Source organism: Salvelinus alpinus, chromosome 11, assembly GCF_045679555.1.
Source record: "Salvelinus alpinus chromosome 11, SLU_Salpinus.1, whole genome shotgun sequence".
NCBI classification, from domain to species: Eukaryota; Metazoa; Chordata; class Actinopteri; order Salmoniformes; family Salmonidae; genus Salvelinus; species Salvelinus alpinus.
Genome location: NC_092096.1, coordinates 45,725,066 through 45,742,309, shown reverse-complemented (window position 1 = coordinate 45,742,309; position 17,244 = coordinate 45,725,066). Strand labels below are relative to the sequence as shown.

At 42.5% G+C, this 17,244-nt stretch overlaps 1 protein-coding gene across 28 annotated transcripts in view; it reads left to right on the top strand.

Annotated features, from left to right (window-relative positions):
- The window catches only part of LOC139534247 (receptor-type tyrosine-protein phosphatase delta-like), a 393,734-nt gene that overhangs the window by 144,445 nt on the left and 232,045 nt on the right, over positions 1–17,244 (top strand). For 27 of the 28 annotated variants that reach the window (XM_071333216.1, XM_071333245.1, XM_071333236.1 and 24 more), the window contains one exon: positions 8,047–8,084. The exons of the other annotated variant lie outside the window; for it this stretch is intronic. The gene's annotated coding sequence lies outside the window, so the exon portion shown is untranslated. The remainder of the gene's footprint in view (positions 1–8,046; positions 8,085–17,244) is intronic. 28 annotated transcript variants of the gene reach the window in all.

Sequence of the window (17,244 nt, the reverse complement as noted above, 5' to 3'; positions counted from 1 at the left end):
GAAAAGCTATTTTTTTGTCCATTAAAATATCATCAAATTGATCCGAAATACAGTGTAGACATTGTTAATGTTGTAAATGACTATTGTAGCTGGAAACGGCAGATTTCTTATGGAATATCTACATAGGCGTACAGAGGCCCATTATCAGCAACCATCACTTCTGTGTTCCAATGGTACGTTGTGTTAGCTAATCCAAGTTTATCATTTTAAAAGGCTAACTGATCATTAGAAAAACATTTTGCAATTATGTTAGCACAGCTGAAAACTGTTCTGATTAGATAATCAATAAAACTGGCCTTCTTTAGACTGGTTGAATATCTGGAGCATCAGCATTTGTGGGTTCGACTACAGGCTCAAAATGGCCAGAAACAATTAACTTTCTTCTGAAACTCGTCAGTCTATTCTTGTTCTGAGAAATTAAGGCTATTCCATGCGAGAAATTGCCAAGAAACTGAATATCTCGTACAACACTGTGTACTACTCCCTTCACAGAACAGCGCAAACTGTCTCTAACCAGAATAGAAAGAGGAGTGGGAGGCCCCGGTGCTCAACTGAGCAAGAGGACAAGTACATTAGAGTGTCTAGTTTGAGAAACAGATGCCTCACAAGTCCTCAACTGGCAGCTTCATTAAATAGTACCCGCAAAACACCAGTCTCAACATCAACAGTGAAGAGGCGACTCCGGAATGCTGGTCTTCTAGTCAGAGTTCTTCTGTCCAGTGTCTGTGTTCTTTTTCCCATCTTAATCTTATATTTTTATTGGCCAGTCTGAGATATGGCTTCTTCATTGCAACTCTGCCTAGAAGGCCAGCACCCCGGAGTCGCCTCTTCACTGTTGACGTTGAGGCTGGTGTTTTGTGGGTACTATTTAATGAAGCTACCAGATAACAATGTCTACACAGTATTTCTGATCAATTTGATGTTATTTTAATGGACAAAAAATGTGCTGTTCTTTCTAAAACAAGGACATTTCTAAGTGATCCCAAACTTTTGAACAGTATTATGTGTACAGTGGGGCAAAAAAGTATTTAGTCAGCCACCAATTGTGCAAGTTCTCCCACTTAAAAAGATGAGAGAGGCCTGTAATTTTCATCATAGGTACACTTCAACTATGACAGACAAAGTGAGAAAAAAAAATCCAGAAAATCACATTGTAGGATTTTTTATGAATTTATTTGCAAATTATGGTGGAAAATAAGTATTTGGTCAATAACAAAAGTTTATCTCAATACTTTGTTATATACCCTTTGTTGGCAATGACAGAGGTCAAACGTTTTCTGTAAGTCTTCACAAGGTTTTCACACACTGTTGCTGGTATTTTGGCCCATTCCTCCATGCAGATCTCCTCTAGAGCAGTGATGTTTTGGGGCTGTTGCTGGGCAACACGGACTTTCAACTCCCTCCAAAGATGTTCTATGGGGTTGAGATCTGGAGACTGGCTAGGCCACTCCAGGACCTTGAAATGCTACTTACGAAGCCACTCCTTCGTTGCCCGGGCGGTGTGTTTGGGATCATTGTCATGCTGAAAGACCCAGCCACGTTTCATCTTCAATGCACAATGCCCTCATACAATGTGATTTTCTGGATTTTTGTTTTAGATTCCGTCTCTCACAGTTTAAGTGTACCTAGGATAAAAATGACAGACCTCTACATGCTTTGTAAGTAGGAAAACCTGCAAAATTGGCAGTGTATCAAATACTTGTTCTCCCCACTGTATATATTATATGCATATATATTACATGTATGTATGTATGAAACTAATATATGAGGGATTGGAAATTATGCAGAAAATTGCATTGATAGAATCCACAATCTTCTTGCAATATAACCCACAATCTACTTGCAATATTAAAGCTGATCCACCCCCTAAAAAAAGTGTTTTGACAAAAAATGTTGTATATCCATTGTTTTTCTGGAATGGAATGTTTGCTGTGTATTTTACAGACAGAGCTCACATTACTCTATTAAATCAATTCAAATTTCATTAGTCACATGTGCTGAATACAACAGTGAAATGCTTACTTACGAGCCCCTAACTAACATTACGGTTTAAAAAAAACTTACAAAATACGAATAAGAATAAGAAATAAAAGTAACAAGTAATTAAAGAGCAGCAGTAAAATAACAATAGCGAGACTATATACAGGGGGGTACCGGTACAGAGTCAATGTGCGGGGGCACCGGTTAGTCACGGTAATTGAGGTAATATGTACATGTAGGTAGAGTTATTAAAGTGACTATGCATAGATGATAACATCAGAGAGTAGCCGCGGTGTAAAATATGGGGGGGTGCAGTGCAAATAGTCTGGGTAGCCATTTGATTAGATGTTCAGGAGTCTTATGGCTTGGGGGTAGAAGCTGTTAAGAAGGTCTTGGACCTAGACTTGGCGCTCCGATACCACTTGCCGTGCGGTAGCAGAAAGAACAGTCTATGACTAGGGTGGCTGGATTCTTTGACAATTTTTAGGGCCTTCCTCTGACACCGCCTGGTATAGAGGTCCTGGATGGCAGGAAGCTTTGCCCCAATGATGTACTGGGCCGTACGCACTACCCTCTGTCGTGCCTTGCGGTCGGAGGCCGAGCAGTTGCCATACCAGTCAGTGATGCAACCAGTCAGGATGCTCTCGATTGTGCAGCTGTAGAACGTTTTGAGGATCTGAGGACCCATGCCAAATCTTTTCAGTCTCCTGAGGGGGAATAGGTTTTGTCATGCCATCTTCACAACTGTCTTGGTGTGGTTTGGACCATGTTCGTTTGTTGGTGATGTGGACACCAAGGAACTTGAAGCTCTCAACCTGCTCCACTACAGCCCCGGCGGATGAGAAGTTAGTTCTATAATAAACATGTAATTATTATTGGAATGTGTAAAACCTGCAGTGCTACTTTTTTATCTGAGAGTGGGCAGTATATAGCGTTTTACAACAGGTGGGGAAGGCTCTATAAACAGTAGCTGTGATTCTACTCTAGACAAATTACTTCAAAACCATGAACTGCCCTAGCTCAATGGGATCTGTCCCCAATGCCAGAGCCCTCCGGGCAATGTTCATCACTGGAGCTTGAATCCCCATCATGTTGATAGACCCAACCGTTCCTCTTCCAGTCTATGCAAAATAAGCATTTTCCCAGGTGTGAAGCCGTGCCATCAAGCCAACTGGATCCGCTGTCTGTATGGTCCCATGTGGCTATCAACAAATCCGATCCAAGACCTGTACCAGTGGGTGACAACACTATGGGGGTAAAAGCATCTGCGGATAGCAGGAGGGAACACAACACAATGGTTGTGACAGGTCCAGGAACAGCAGCTGAAGACAGCTTGGTTTCTTTATCCTGTGCCAGTGCATGGACTGTAGAGCAATTTGGTAAACTGACAATCAATGATACTAAATGGATTCCATGGGGAGAAACATTCCTCCTATTGTCAGTGTTCTGACATCATTTACTATGACCATAATAAACTATTGAGTCAGATTTGTACAAAATGCTAAGGAGACCAACCTTTATTTGAATAAGGGAAAATGTTTTTTTTTTAATGAACGATCCTGTCATATATAATGACACCTTTGTCACAACATGATTCAGCCTGACACAGACATCATGTAAAGTATAGGGTTGTAGATACTGAGACTAGAGACTGTGACATCATGTAAAGTATAGGGGTAGATACTGAGACTAGAGACTGTGACATCATGTAAAGTATAGGGTTGTAGATACTGAGACTAGAGACTGTGACATCATGTAAAGTATAGGGTTGTAGATACTGAGACTAGAGACTGTGACATCATGTAAAGAATAGGGTTGTAGATACTGAGACTAGAGACTGTGACATCATGTAAAGTATAGGGTTGTAGATACTGAGACTAGAGACTGTGACATCATGTAAAGTATAGGGTTGTAGATACTGAGACTAGAGACTGTGACATCATGTAAAGTATAGGGTTGTAGATACTGAGACTAGAGACTGTTATAGCTCTCAAAGACTAGCTTAGTCTATGAAACCCCATTAACAGACATACAGGGAAATACCCCACTGACTTCACCTGTCAATGCACTCAAACTACCAAACGATAGTCTAGAGTAAAGTATCCCCATTTGTTAAAATGCTACAACAGTAACACCAGCACTGTTTTCACATCCATGTCCTGGTTTGCTATTCAAGACAGGCGGAAAATATCCACAGACGTTTTATTCTTTCTAAAACAATACAACATGTGGACGGGAAACCGGAGACAACATGGCCTATACTGAAAAACGGTGCCGATGGCCAGTTGTTGCATTTCACAATGCAGCAGACCTGGCAGCCACCAATCTGTTTTGTTTGCGTTCAATGAGGGAAAATACCAGTTGGAGAGATTTAATCTCTCATTCGCAGCCACGCTGCGTCGTGGATATTTTCGACAAAGACATATGGAACGGCGAACTGCACAGCAGCAGGCAGCCCAACCTGGAACTCAGAAACACACACACACACACACACACACACACACACACACACACACACACACACACACACACACACACACACACACACACACACACACACACACACACACACACACACACACACACACACACACTGGCAAAGCAGGCAAAATCAGCATGAGGCAAACGGCAAACCCCAGCAGAGGAAGTGAACAAGAGATATCTTTTGTCGGAGTGCACTAAAAGGGCAGCAAGCATTTCCCTTGTTTTGAAACATTTGGATGACATCGGTTGCAAATATACCTGTACCCATTTCATCATTTTGTCTTCACTTCTGGCATGAGCGGATTTTATCCTCTCTCAAAAAAAAATCTGAGTTGCTTGGACATTTTTCATAGTGTATCACTAGTTAAAAAATGTATTCTCTTTGACTAAGTCTGTTTAGGGGAAAATAGTATTTCACCTCCATTTGCAACAGGGGGGAAACAAACATGCCTTTCAAAGTTTGCTTGACTTGAGCAAAATCCTTGTCTGGCTCTCTGGCAGCTGGACTGATGGCCAGCCCGGTGGAATGGCAGCTGTTGAAGGCTTTTTAAATTGCACCCGGGTTGATTGGTGGTTGTCAGGAGGGCGCGGCCAGAGAATTCTTCTTCTTCTTAGAGAGAGAGTGAGCGAGAGAGAGAGAAGAATAGGGGTAAAGGGGAGGAGGTGGAGGGATGGCGTGATCGCCCACCAAAGGAAACTGACCCTGAGCCCAAGGTCCGTGGTTTTACAGATCCTCGAAATCGGGAATTAGTTTAGGCTTCACCGGTTTTCAATCTCTGTCTCTCTGTCTTTCTCATTTTGCCTTTGGTGGTGCTGTTGTGCAGCAGATGGGATTTTTAAGGAGGTCGTTACATGTGTGACTTTCATTATATGTAGATATTAAAGACATAAACTAGGATCTGCCGTAAAGCTGCAGCTGGATGGGTATTGTGTTTATTTAACACATTAGTCCAACCTGGTGTTGTGATTCTGTCTAACGTGTTGCTCCCAATCTGACTTTGATAAATCCTGTATGGTTCTTTTTCAGTTTTACACAGTGTTGGTGTGAGTTCTATAGTCAATATCGTAGAATGTTCAGGATTGCTTGTGGGTTTTAGGTGGAGATGTGTTTGTAAATCCTCTGTCTTACTGTACCCCTTTCAGATTGATACTCTTAAGGAAGTTGCTGTAGGCCAGTGTTGAATCTCAGAGACAGAGATGGTGTAAATACCATTTGACTATAATTTCAACCATGATCTGTCTGGAATTAAAATAACATTGAACCGCATTTCTGGCACTGCTGAATTAAACAGTGTGCCACACATCTTCAAATTAAGTCAGTCAACCATGTATTCAGAAATAAAATGTGTTATTTTATTTGAACGGATATTGTAGCACATTCAGTCGACTTGTTGGTGTAGTATGATCCTGGAGGGTTTTTACTCAATAATATTCACTAATGGCATTGCATATGGTGAATACTGAAAACCGTTCTATAGCAAAAAGGAAACCTTTGTGACAGTGGATGAGAGTCATTTCAGACTGGCACAGGTCTTTTTCAGGGGAAGATACCTCTCTCACACTGGCCAGTTTCATTTTCGTGGGGCTCCTGAAATTCAAGATGGTGCGCTGCCGTGCACACTCTCATAACATATCAGCACACAGGAAACAGATGGATTTCAACCCTATTTGTGTCTCAAAGTGGGCCCCCTGCGGGGTCCTGATAGTGCCTCGGAGGCCCCATTCATGCAGAATTATTGGTTATAAATCATGGAGGCAGTCAGGACCTGACGTTTACCCCTCTCGCTGCCTGCTGATCACTACAATTAATCTGGAGCGACATTCCTTCTTGTCATGCCGCCACCAGTCCCAGAGATAGGGCCAGTTTTAGAGGAATTTATCAAACCTGTTGATTCAGTCTATTCCTTTCATTCCCCAACCCTCCCCTATCGTATCACCTCCCTGTTTCTGCAATCCAATTGGGGCTACTGTATGTACACAGTGCCTCCTCTGGCAAATGCTTACTGACCTTTCACAGACGGCAGCTAGTCATCAATCAAATTAGAGAGCATCTATTATCATCAGTAGGGGAGAGCAGATGGTTGGGTTGTTTCGAAATGGGCCTTTCAACCATTTTCAAGCAAAAAGTAGCATTGTAGCTCGACTGATTTCCAAGAAGCAATTTGTATGAATGGACGCATATGTATCAATAATGAAGTGTAGTTTTCATTCACTCACTGAAACATTGCCTATAGAAGGGATCAAATTAAATTGTATTGGTCACATACACATATTTAGCAGATGTTTTTGCAGGTGTAGTGAAATGCTTGTTGATCATCATCTATATTCAGCTGTGGGACGATCTTTTTGAGTGGATGGGCCGGAATATAATTATAAATAATTTGTAGACTGCAAAATGACTGCAAGAAGCCCATGAAGATATTTCACTAAAACATAATCATTTCAAACCTTGCTTACATTTGGATACGATCACAAGTCTCGCTATTATGCATGGGAATACTTGGGAACAGATTTCCGAAATTAAAATCACTTGGAGATGATTTGCTGTCTTTTATGTCCAACAATAAAATTTAATAAATAATAAAAATTTGCTCAGAAAAATGACCCCCCCCCCAAAAAAGTTGTTGCTTTGTCATTGTGGGGTATTGTGTGTAGATTGATGAGGGAAAAAAATATTTGATGCCTTTTAAAATAAGGCTGAAATGTAACAAAATTTGGGGAAAATCCAGGAGTATGAATACTTTCCAAATGCACTGTATATCAAATGACCATTTCTCCTTAACGACTGTGCTCTACAGTATGCATATAAACTAAGCTTATATTCCAGCCGTCGCCACTTCGACAGTAGCCATTCACATACAACACTTATAGCCTCCATAGACTCTGCAATCATACGCTCCGGCCAAAATCAATTACGCTGGCAACAGCACAAAACCTCTACTTTATCTTTCGACTGGCCAGAAAGGGGGAAACTGAGAATACAGATTTCTTGTTTATCAGAAGAAGAACTAATTTTGTTTCTTCGACTGCAAGTGAACAGCGGATTAATATAGGAGACCTTGAGTGACACTATATGCACGCAATCAGTAGCAATGCGCCCAAGCCACAATCTCTGACCTTTTGAGTGCCGTCCACATTTTAATTAAGCAGTCGCTAAAATGAAATCATCTCAGTGCCCCCCACCCCTCTCTGAAACTACCCCACTATCCCTTTGTAGAATGAACTTTTTTGCCCAGGGAAGTAAATGGGAGACAAACCACATCGGAGCAGTGATTGAATATCGCCGTGGGAAGTTCTTAACAAGGCAGAATTAGGAGGCATAAGTGCAGACACATATGCCTGCCAAATGTAATCTGCTCGTAATAAATGCTTTGCCCTTTATACTGTATGAAGCAACAGACACAAGTACTGGATTCTCACTGTGTTAGTACAACTCACAATGTGTTTGGTTGATTATGATCAAGAAGTTGTGTAAGTTTCCATGTATGCCTTGCATCATGAGACCAAGTTTCATATTCCCATTTAAACAGTAGAGGTTGATTAATTGATTTGTGATCTAATGTGTATTTTTTTGCCTTACAGCTCTTGAATCATTGGGACAGTTGCTTGGGTGCTTGAAGGTAGGCGAGTGTGTTTTGTCATGTTTGTGTGGATGTGATAGTGATAGTGATCTCATATGCAATTTGCAGATACACACCATGATGGTCCATAAGTCACATTGATTCTGTCAGAAACGTCGACCTTTGGTTGACACTAAGTTCATTAGAATGACTCATAGAGACTGACAAAGTTGGCATGTACATTGTCATGTGACAGTGAGTGAGGCTGTGTGTTTGTCAAGTCACGTCAAATTGTCACATACACATGTTTAGCGGATGTTATTGTGGGTGTAGCGAATTGCTTGTGTTTCTAACTCTAACAGTGCAGTAATATATAACAATTTCACAGCAATACACACACATCTAAAGTAAAGGAATGGAATTATGAATATATACATATGTTGGCGAGCAATGTCAGAGCGGCATAGACTAAGGTACAGTAGAATAGGATAGAATACAGTATACATACTGTATATACATATGAGATGAGTTATGCAAAATATGTAAACGTTATTAAAGTGACTAGTGTTCCATTATTAAAGTGGCCAGTGATTTGATGTCTGTGTATATAGGGCAGCAGCCTCTAATGTGCTAGTGATGGCTGTTTAACAGTCTGATGGCCTTGAGATAGAAGCTGTTTTTCAGTCTCTCGTCCCAGCTTTGATGCCCCTGTACTGACTTCGCCTTCTGGATGATAGCGATGTGAACAGGCAGTGGCTAGGGTGGTTGTTGTCCTTGATTATTTTTTTGGCCTTAATGTGACTTCTGGTGCTGTAGGTGTTCTGGAGGGCAGATAGTTTGCTCCCGGTGATGCGTTGTACACACAGCACCACCCTCTGGAGAGCCCTGCGGTTGCGGGCGGTGCATTTGCCGTACCAGGCGGTGATACAGCCCAACAGGATGCTCTCATTTGTGCATCTGTAAAAGTTAGTGAGGGTTTTAGGTGCCAAGCCAAATTTCTTCAGCCTCCTGAGGTTGAAGAGGCGCTGTTGCTCCTTCTTTACCACACTGTCTGTATGGGTGGACCATTTCAGTTTGTCAGTGATGTGTACGCCGAGGAACTTGACGCTTTCCACCTTCTCCACTGCATCGATGTGGATAGGGCGGTGCTCCCTCTGCTGTTTTCTGAAGTCCACGATCAGCTTCTTTGTTTTGTTGACTTTGGGTGAGAGGTTATTTTCACACTCCCATGGCCCTCACATCCTCCTTGTAGGCTATTTCGTCATTGTTGGTGATCAGGCCTACTGCTGTTGTGTCATCTGCAAACTTGATGATTGAGTTGGAGGCGTGCGTGGCTCGCACTCATGTGTGGACATGGAGTACAGGAGGGGGCTGAGCACTCATCCTTGTGGGGCCCCTGTGTTGAGGATCAGTGAAGTGGAGGTGGGGGCGGCCCGTCAGGAAGTCCAGGACCCAGTTGCACAGGGTGGGGTTCAGACCTAGGGCCTCAAGCTTAATGATGAGCTTGGAGGGTACTATGGTGTTGAATGCTATAGTTAACCTCTCTAGGCTAGATGGGACACTACCGTCCCACCTGACCAACATCCAGTGAAAGTGCAGGGCGCCAAATTCAAACTACAGAATTGGAAATATTTAACATTCTTGAAAATACACATGCAATATGTCAAAATAAAGCTTAACTTCTTGTTAATCCAGCCACGGTGTCAGATTTCAAAAAGGCTTTACGGCAAAAGCAAACCATGCGATTATCTGAGGACAGCACCCCATCAAACAAACACAGACAATCATATTTCATCCCGCCAGGCGCGACACAAAACTCAGAAATAACGATATAATTATTACCTTTGAAGAGCTTCCTCTTGGCACTCCAATATGTCCCATAAACATCACAAATGGTCCTTTTGTTTGATTAATTCAGTCGTGCTTCTACACCTGCATTGCTTGCTGTTTGGGGTTTTAGGCTGGGTTTCTGTACAGCACTTCGAGATATTAGCTGATGTACGAAGGGCTATATAAAATAAACTTGATTGATTGATTGATGGTTATATCTCCAAAATGTCCATTTATTTGGAGCGTTTGATCCAGAAAAACACCGGTTCCAACTCGCGCATCATGACTACAAAATATCTAATAAGTTACCTGTAATCTTTGTCCAAACATTTCAAACAACTTTCCTAATACAACTTTAGGTATTTTTTATGTAAATAATCTCTAAAATTTAAGATGGGATAAACTGCGTTCAATAGCGGATAAAAACAAATTGGAGCGAGCTTTCAGGTCGAGCGCCCCAACCACAACAGTACACTAGACTCCACCCTCGTTCTGAACAGCCCTACTTCTTCATTACACAAAGGAAAAACATCAACCAATTTCTAAAGACTGTTGACATCCAGTGGAAGTGATAGGAACTGCAAGCAAGTGCCTTAGAAATCTAGATCCACATAGAAAATCATTGAAAACACTGTCACCTCAAAAAAGAAAATTCCTAGATGGTTTGACCTCGGGGTTTCGCCTGCCAAATAAGTTATGTTATACTCACAGACTCACGCCGAACACCGCCCAAACAAGGAGAGGCATTGACTTCGGCAGAAGTCGTGACACTCAAAGCACTTCATGATGACAGAAGTGAGTGCTACGGGGTGATAGTCATTTAGTTCAGTTACCTTTGCTTTCTTGGATACAGGAACAATGGTGGACATCTTGAAGCATGTGGGGACAGCAGACTGTGATAGGGAGAGAATGAATATGTCTGTAAACACTACAGCCAGGTGGTCTGCGCATGCTCTGAGGATGTGGCTAGGGATGCTGTCTGGGCCGGCAGCCTTGCGAGGGTTAATGTGCTTAAGTGTCTTAGTCACGTCAGCCATGGTGAAGCAGAGCCCACAGTCCTTGGTAGCGGGCCGTGTCGGTGGCACTGTGTTGCCCTGAAAGCGGGCAAAGGTGTTTAGCTTGTACGGAAGCAAAACGTGATGTGGCTGGTTTTCCCTTTGTAGTCGGTGATTGTCTGTGACCATTGTGTCTGAGCCGTTGAATTGCGACTCCACTTTGTCTCTATACTGACGTTTTGCCTGTTTGATTGCCTTACGAAGGGAATGACTACACTGTTTGTATTCGGCCGTATTCCCAGTTACCTTGCCATGGTTAAATGCGATGGTTCGAGCTTTCCGTTTTGTGCGAATGCTGCCATCTGTCCACTTTTTCTGGTTAGGGTAGGTTTTAATAGTCACAGTTGGTACAACATCTCCTATACACTTCTTGATAAACTCAGTCACCGTATTAGTGTATTCGTCAATATTATTCTCGGAGGCTACTCGGAACATATCCCAGTTCGCGTGTTCAAAACAATCTTGAAGTGTGGATTCCGATTGGTCAGGCTAGCGTTGAATAGCACGGGTACTTCTTGTTTGAGTTTCTGCCTATTGGAGGGGCGGTGTAAAATGGAGTCGTGATCAGATTTGTTGAAGGGAGGGCGGGGCAGGGCCTTGTAGGCATCCCGGAAGTTGGAGTAGCAGTGGTTGAGTGTTTTAGTAGCGCAAGTACTACAGTCAATGGGTTGATGGAACTTCAGTAACGTTTTCCTCAAATGTGCTTTGTTAAAATCCCCAGCTACAGTAAATGCGGCCTCAGGATATGTGGTTTCCAGTTTGCATAAAGTCCAGTGAGGTTTCTTTGAGGGCCGTCATAGTATCGGCTTGAGGTGGAATACACACGGCTGTGACTATAACCGAAGAGAATTATCTTGGGAGGTAATACGGTCGGCATTTGATTGTGAGGTATTCTAGGTCAGGTGAACAAAAGGACTTGACTTGATTGTTATCACAATCACACCATGAGTAGTTAATCATGAAACATACACCTATGCCCTTCTTCTTCCTGGAGAGATATTTATTCCTGTCTGCGCGATGAACTGAGAACCCAACTGGCTGTATGGATTCAGACTGAGACTGGATAATATATAATATATAATATACTCGTAAGTGGTGGGTGGTGTGCCCACCTCCTGAGTCAGACTAGTAGTCCACTCCGAGTACCTCTCTTCCGCCGGCGGTGTTTGGATCGGCCTCTGGAACCAGTTCAATTACCCTGGGGCGTATGAATAAAGGATCCGATTCGGGAAAGTTGTATTCCTGGTCGTAATGCTGGTTATGCTGGTGAGTTACCGCCATATCCAAAAGTTCTTCCCATCTGTATGTAATAATACAAAAAATTATTCTGGGCTAATGATATAAGAAATTACTCATAAAAAAAAAAAATACTGCAAAGTTTCCTAAGGGCTAGAAGCACGGCAGCCCTCTCTGTTGGAGCCATTTTTTTTGTGTCTGTGTGTGTGGCAAGGGGGCTGTGTGTGTGTGTGTCTATCTGTATGTGTGCGTGAGGCGCGGGGGGGGGGGGGGGGGGGGGGGCTGTGTGTTTGACATACTGACATCACAATCTCTGCTCCAGTGTAGCTAGGTCCCACTGTAACATGTTGGTCCTGACCAGTGTAACATCAAATCATTTGGAGAGAATAGCTCTGAGTAATAACACATGTTCAACCCCCATCATATCCCAGCTGTTTTTCTACAATGGAGGCATATAGTGCCATTTTACAGTAGCTGAGTAGTAACACATTTTCAACCACCATCATATTCCAGCTGTTTTTCTACAATGGAGGCATATCGTACCATTTTACAGTAGTTGAGTAATAACACATTTTCAACCACCATCATATCCCAGCTGTTTTTCTACAATGGAGGCATATCGTACCATTTTACAGTAGCTGCCTTTTTTTATTAACTTGAATTGTCTGTGGACTGCATTTGTGCTGGCACAGGCAGAATAGAAGTCTTAGAGAGAGAAAGAATCAGAGAAAACAGAGATAGAAAGCCCACTGCTCTATTCTCCATACTATTTAATTATAATTGTGCGAGAGATCGGCGTACCGCTTTAGCAGTCGCTGAGTTCTGCCCAGCCAATAAGAACTTGCGCTCAGCTGCATCTGACAGTGATAAATGGCACCACGGCCGTCTCCCTCGTCCCATCGTCCCTTTTAGCAGCTGAGCGGTGCATTATGGGAATGCACCGAGGCTGGCGCGGCCTTGGAATGGGCCGTCGGGCCGTTCATTAAAAACGCTCATTCACATGTGACACGCGTGTGCTCTCGGAGTGTGTGTGTGTGTGTGTGTGATTTAGGAGCTCCTCAACAAGAATCAATGATCTCCTTCAAACCAAATAGACATGCAAGTCAATTCACATCCATCCACATCCAAATTGTGAGAACCTGTGGCTATAGGTATTGGGCCTTTGAATGTGTGCCAGTTTCCGTTTGACTTCTGCTACACCACAATATCATGTCATTTGGTTTACCATGACATTTTGTCTGTCAGACAATCCATGTATTATTGGTTTCCTGCTAATGTTGAACGGCAGGTAACCCCCTTAATGTGGTGACTAACCCACTGAACTTCCATTGAACCCCTGTGAAAGATGCAACAGTAAACATTAGAACCTCTGCTGTGGTGTAAATCTCAAGTTAGCAGCCGCAAAATAACTGCTGCTATTTTACTGTTTAATATCAGATAAAGAATATCAGACCATAGCCTTGTTATTATTGATCTTACTTAATGCCCTTTCTCGAAATGAAATCGAAGATATAATGTAACATTTTATTTGGATATTCAGACTGAATTCAACTAGATGGATAAGTGACACAGTTCAGTAATATACAAACATTAAGAACACCTTCCTAATATAGAGTTGCACTCCACCCTTCTTCCCTCAGAATAGCCTCAATTTGTTTGGCATGGGCTCTACAAGGTGTGGAAAGTGTTCCACAGGGATGCTGGCCCATGTTGACTCCAATGCTTCCTACGGTTGTGTCAAGTTGGCAGGATGTCCTTTGAGTGGTGGACCATTCTTGATACATACAGGAAACTGTTGAGCGTAAAAAACCCAGCAGCATTGCTGTTCTTGACACAAACTGGTGAGCCTGGCAGCTACTACTATACCCCATTAAAAGGCACTAAAATATTTTGTCTTGCCCATTCACCCTCTGAATGGCACACATTACCCAATCCATGTCTCAACTGTCTCCAGACTTAAAAATCCTTCTTTATCCTGTTTCCTCTCCTTCATCTACACTGATTTGAAGTGGATTTAACAAGTGACATCACAATAAGGGATCATAGCTTTTACCTGGATTCACCTGGATTCACCATGTAATGGAAAGAGCAGGTGTTCTTAATGTTTTGTATACTCAGAGTATAGGTTACATTATGTTTTATAAGTATTTATTACACATACAATGGCAACTCTTGAATTAAGATTCATTTAAAAAATGTATTATTAAAGAGTTTCTATGTATCAACTGAAATGTTTTATTGCAAAAATGTTCATATGCAACCTTTTTCCAAAACCATTGTAATGGATCATACCTCTTCCATTAGCCTACATAGGCTTACTCTGTGTGGTACTATCCTACTGTACTGAGGTGTGGTTGAAACAGGCTGAGGTAGTTGAGGCATAATTAGTAATCTGCCTTGGACTTGTCAGCTCCTGTTAGGGCTTCGGTTTTAATTCCTTTTGTCTGTTCTCTCCCGATAGCCTTTCCCCGCGCTTCGTAGAGCTGTGTGTGTGTGTGTGTGTGAGGTTCCTTTGCACCTGTTTACCATTTTTTTCATGCTTTGGCCTCCTGCCTTTTCTCCTTCCATCCTCTATTTTGGATTAATGAAATGGAGGAAATGTCGAATCGTGTCGGAGACCCATTCATCGCAGAAATTTTTGGACCAGGCGGCGTGCTAGTCAGGCGTGTGTGTGTGTGTGTGTGTGTGTGTGCGCGCGTGTGTGTGTGTGAAAGAGATAATTTGTGTAAGTGTGTCAGTTGAGTGAATAGCAGAGTCTGTGCACTTATGGGCATATTTGTGTGATATGAGTGTTTGTGTTTGTGTGTGTGTAGACATCTCAGGCAGGGGCAAGGTGATGAAAGACGCTTTGAAGATGTACGGCTAGAAGGGAAACCCACAATACACCCTCTCTCCCCCACCTCTCTCTCTCTCTCCAGCCACCTCTTTAACCTTTCCCCTCTCTCTCTCTATCCTCTCTTTCCCTCCCGCTTTCGCTCCAACCTCTCTCTCCATTTTTCTCTCTCTCTCCCTCTCCCTCTCCCTCTCTCTCTCTCTCTCTCTCTCTCTCTCTCTCTCTCTCTCTCTCTCTCTCTCTCTCTCTCTCTCTCTCTCTCTCTCTCTCTCTCTCTCTCTCTCTCTCTCTCTCTCTCTCCCTCTCTCTCTCTCTCTCTCTCTCTCTCTCTCTCTCTCTCTCTCTCTCTCTCTCTCTCTCCCTCCATGCCTCGCCTCAGTGCCAGTGCTGGCTGAACTCTCGCTGTCCCTAGATGTAGGGTTGAAAAGGCTGGACTGAAGGACGATGCATCGGACATGTGAATTAGTCTGGAAGAGGTAGGGGAGACATCCCTGGAAACAGGGATTACTCTACCCGTGGATTAAAGGCTACATTAGATACATGTGACACATCAATCAGAGCGGAGACTGCAATATCACACGCCATATGGGTTATTACATGCCTATTCATGCGTCATTACATGCTTATTCATTTGGTATAACATCTTCATAAGCACTTTGCGGTATTGTGGTATTATTAGCTCATCTATGTCTATAGAGATGGGACTCTTAGTAATAATAGTGCGTGACTAAGATGATTGAATGGCAACATAACTTTAAAAGTTAAACAGTTTAAGCAAAGTTAAACAGCTAGTAACCAAATAGTTTTAATTTCTCTATTTATTTAGTCTTTAACTATCCAGTGAACCCTCTTTGTGATAAAACCCACGGTAACAGCCTTCATAAAGGGTATCTAATTGTAAAGTGCTACCAAATTCACCTTTCGCAAGAAAGATCATTTGATATTTCATCCTATCTTCTGTTGGTTCTCTTCCGTCGCACTCCACTTAGCATTTTAAGTTACCGACACAACTTAGTCCAACTGAGCAGTGGGGTTCAGGTGTGAGTTGCTGTATGGGTTGCTGCCAGCGGCTGTTTTAGCCAACACTCCCTTAGCTGTAACACATGGCTGACGGAGGATAGCTATTGTTCTCTTTTTGGTTTGTCATGCTATTCGGGCCCGATAGGGAAGAGACACAGGGCTATGTGCACATACGACACTGTGTCTGATGTTATTGTGTTGGATTTTTGTATTGCAATGTAGTTCTGCACAAATGTTGAAATGTGAACGTTGTTATATTTGTCTACCCATCTGTCTATCTGTCTGTCTCTGTTGCGCTTTCCCTCTGTCTGTTTATCTATACTTGTAGGGTCTTAATTAGAGCCAGTTTGCTACAGGAGGAAATTAGGCTTGTTGGGAGAATGTGAAGGTGAAGCTGGTTGAGAGAATGCCAAGAGTGTGCAAAGCTGTAATAAAGGAAAAGAGTGGCTACTTTGAAGAATCTCAAATATATAATATATTTTAATTTGTTTAACACTTTTTTGGTAACTATATGATTCCATATGTGTTATTTCATAGTTTTGATGTCTTCACTATTAGTATATAATGTAGAAAATAGTACAAATAAATAAAAACCCTTGAATGAGTAGGTGTTCTAAAACATTTGACCGGTTGTGCAGATACGTAGTGCACTATGTAGAGAATGAAATGCCAATTGGGACGCAGCCGTCATCTGTTCCCTACTCCCTCAAATCCCAGCAGAATTGGCTGATTGTAATTCACAGGCCATTGTTTGGAGAGGTCGGGCGGCTTGTTTGCTATTGATTTTATCTAAAGGCTTCTATATTTTACCGTGCACATATCAGAGCAATTGTTTTGAAGTATGCAGGGAAATCAATAACCCTAGCTGAGGGGCCCGTCTTTCCCGCGCGCCTTTCAATGGCTCCAATTTATGTTTTAATTACCATGATCTACTCAGGAGTTTGAAGCTCGACGAGTGCACCTCGCAATCAGGACCTACATCCAACACTGTTCACTTGGATGACTCTTTGTCATCCACGTATCAGTCATTGTAGGAGCACATCAAACGTACTGTAGTGGGAAAACAACCGTATAATTGTGGTCTCCATATGAATATATCAGTTAACAACATGTCTCCGAGACAGATTGTATGCCTCCTGTATCTTTATTAGAGATAGTCAGCTGAACTCATGCCATTAGGAATGATTGGCCAACTTACTCTGCCATAACAGTGGCTGCTGCTGGTCGAGCTGAAAGCAGTCAAATA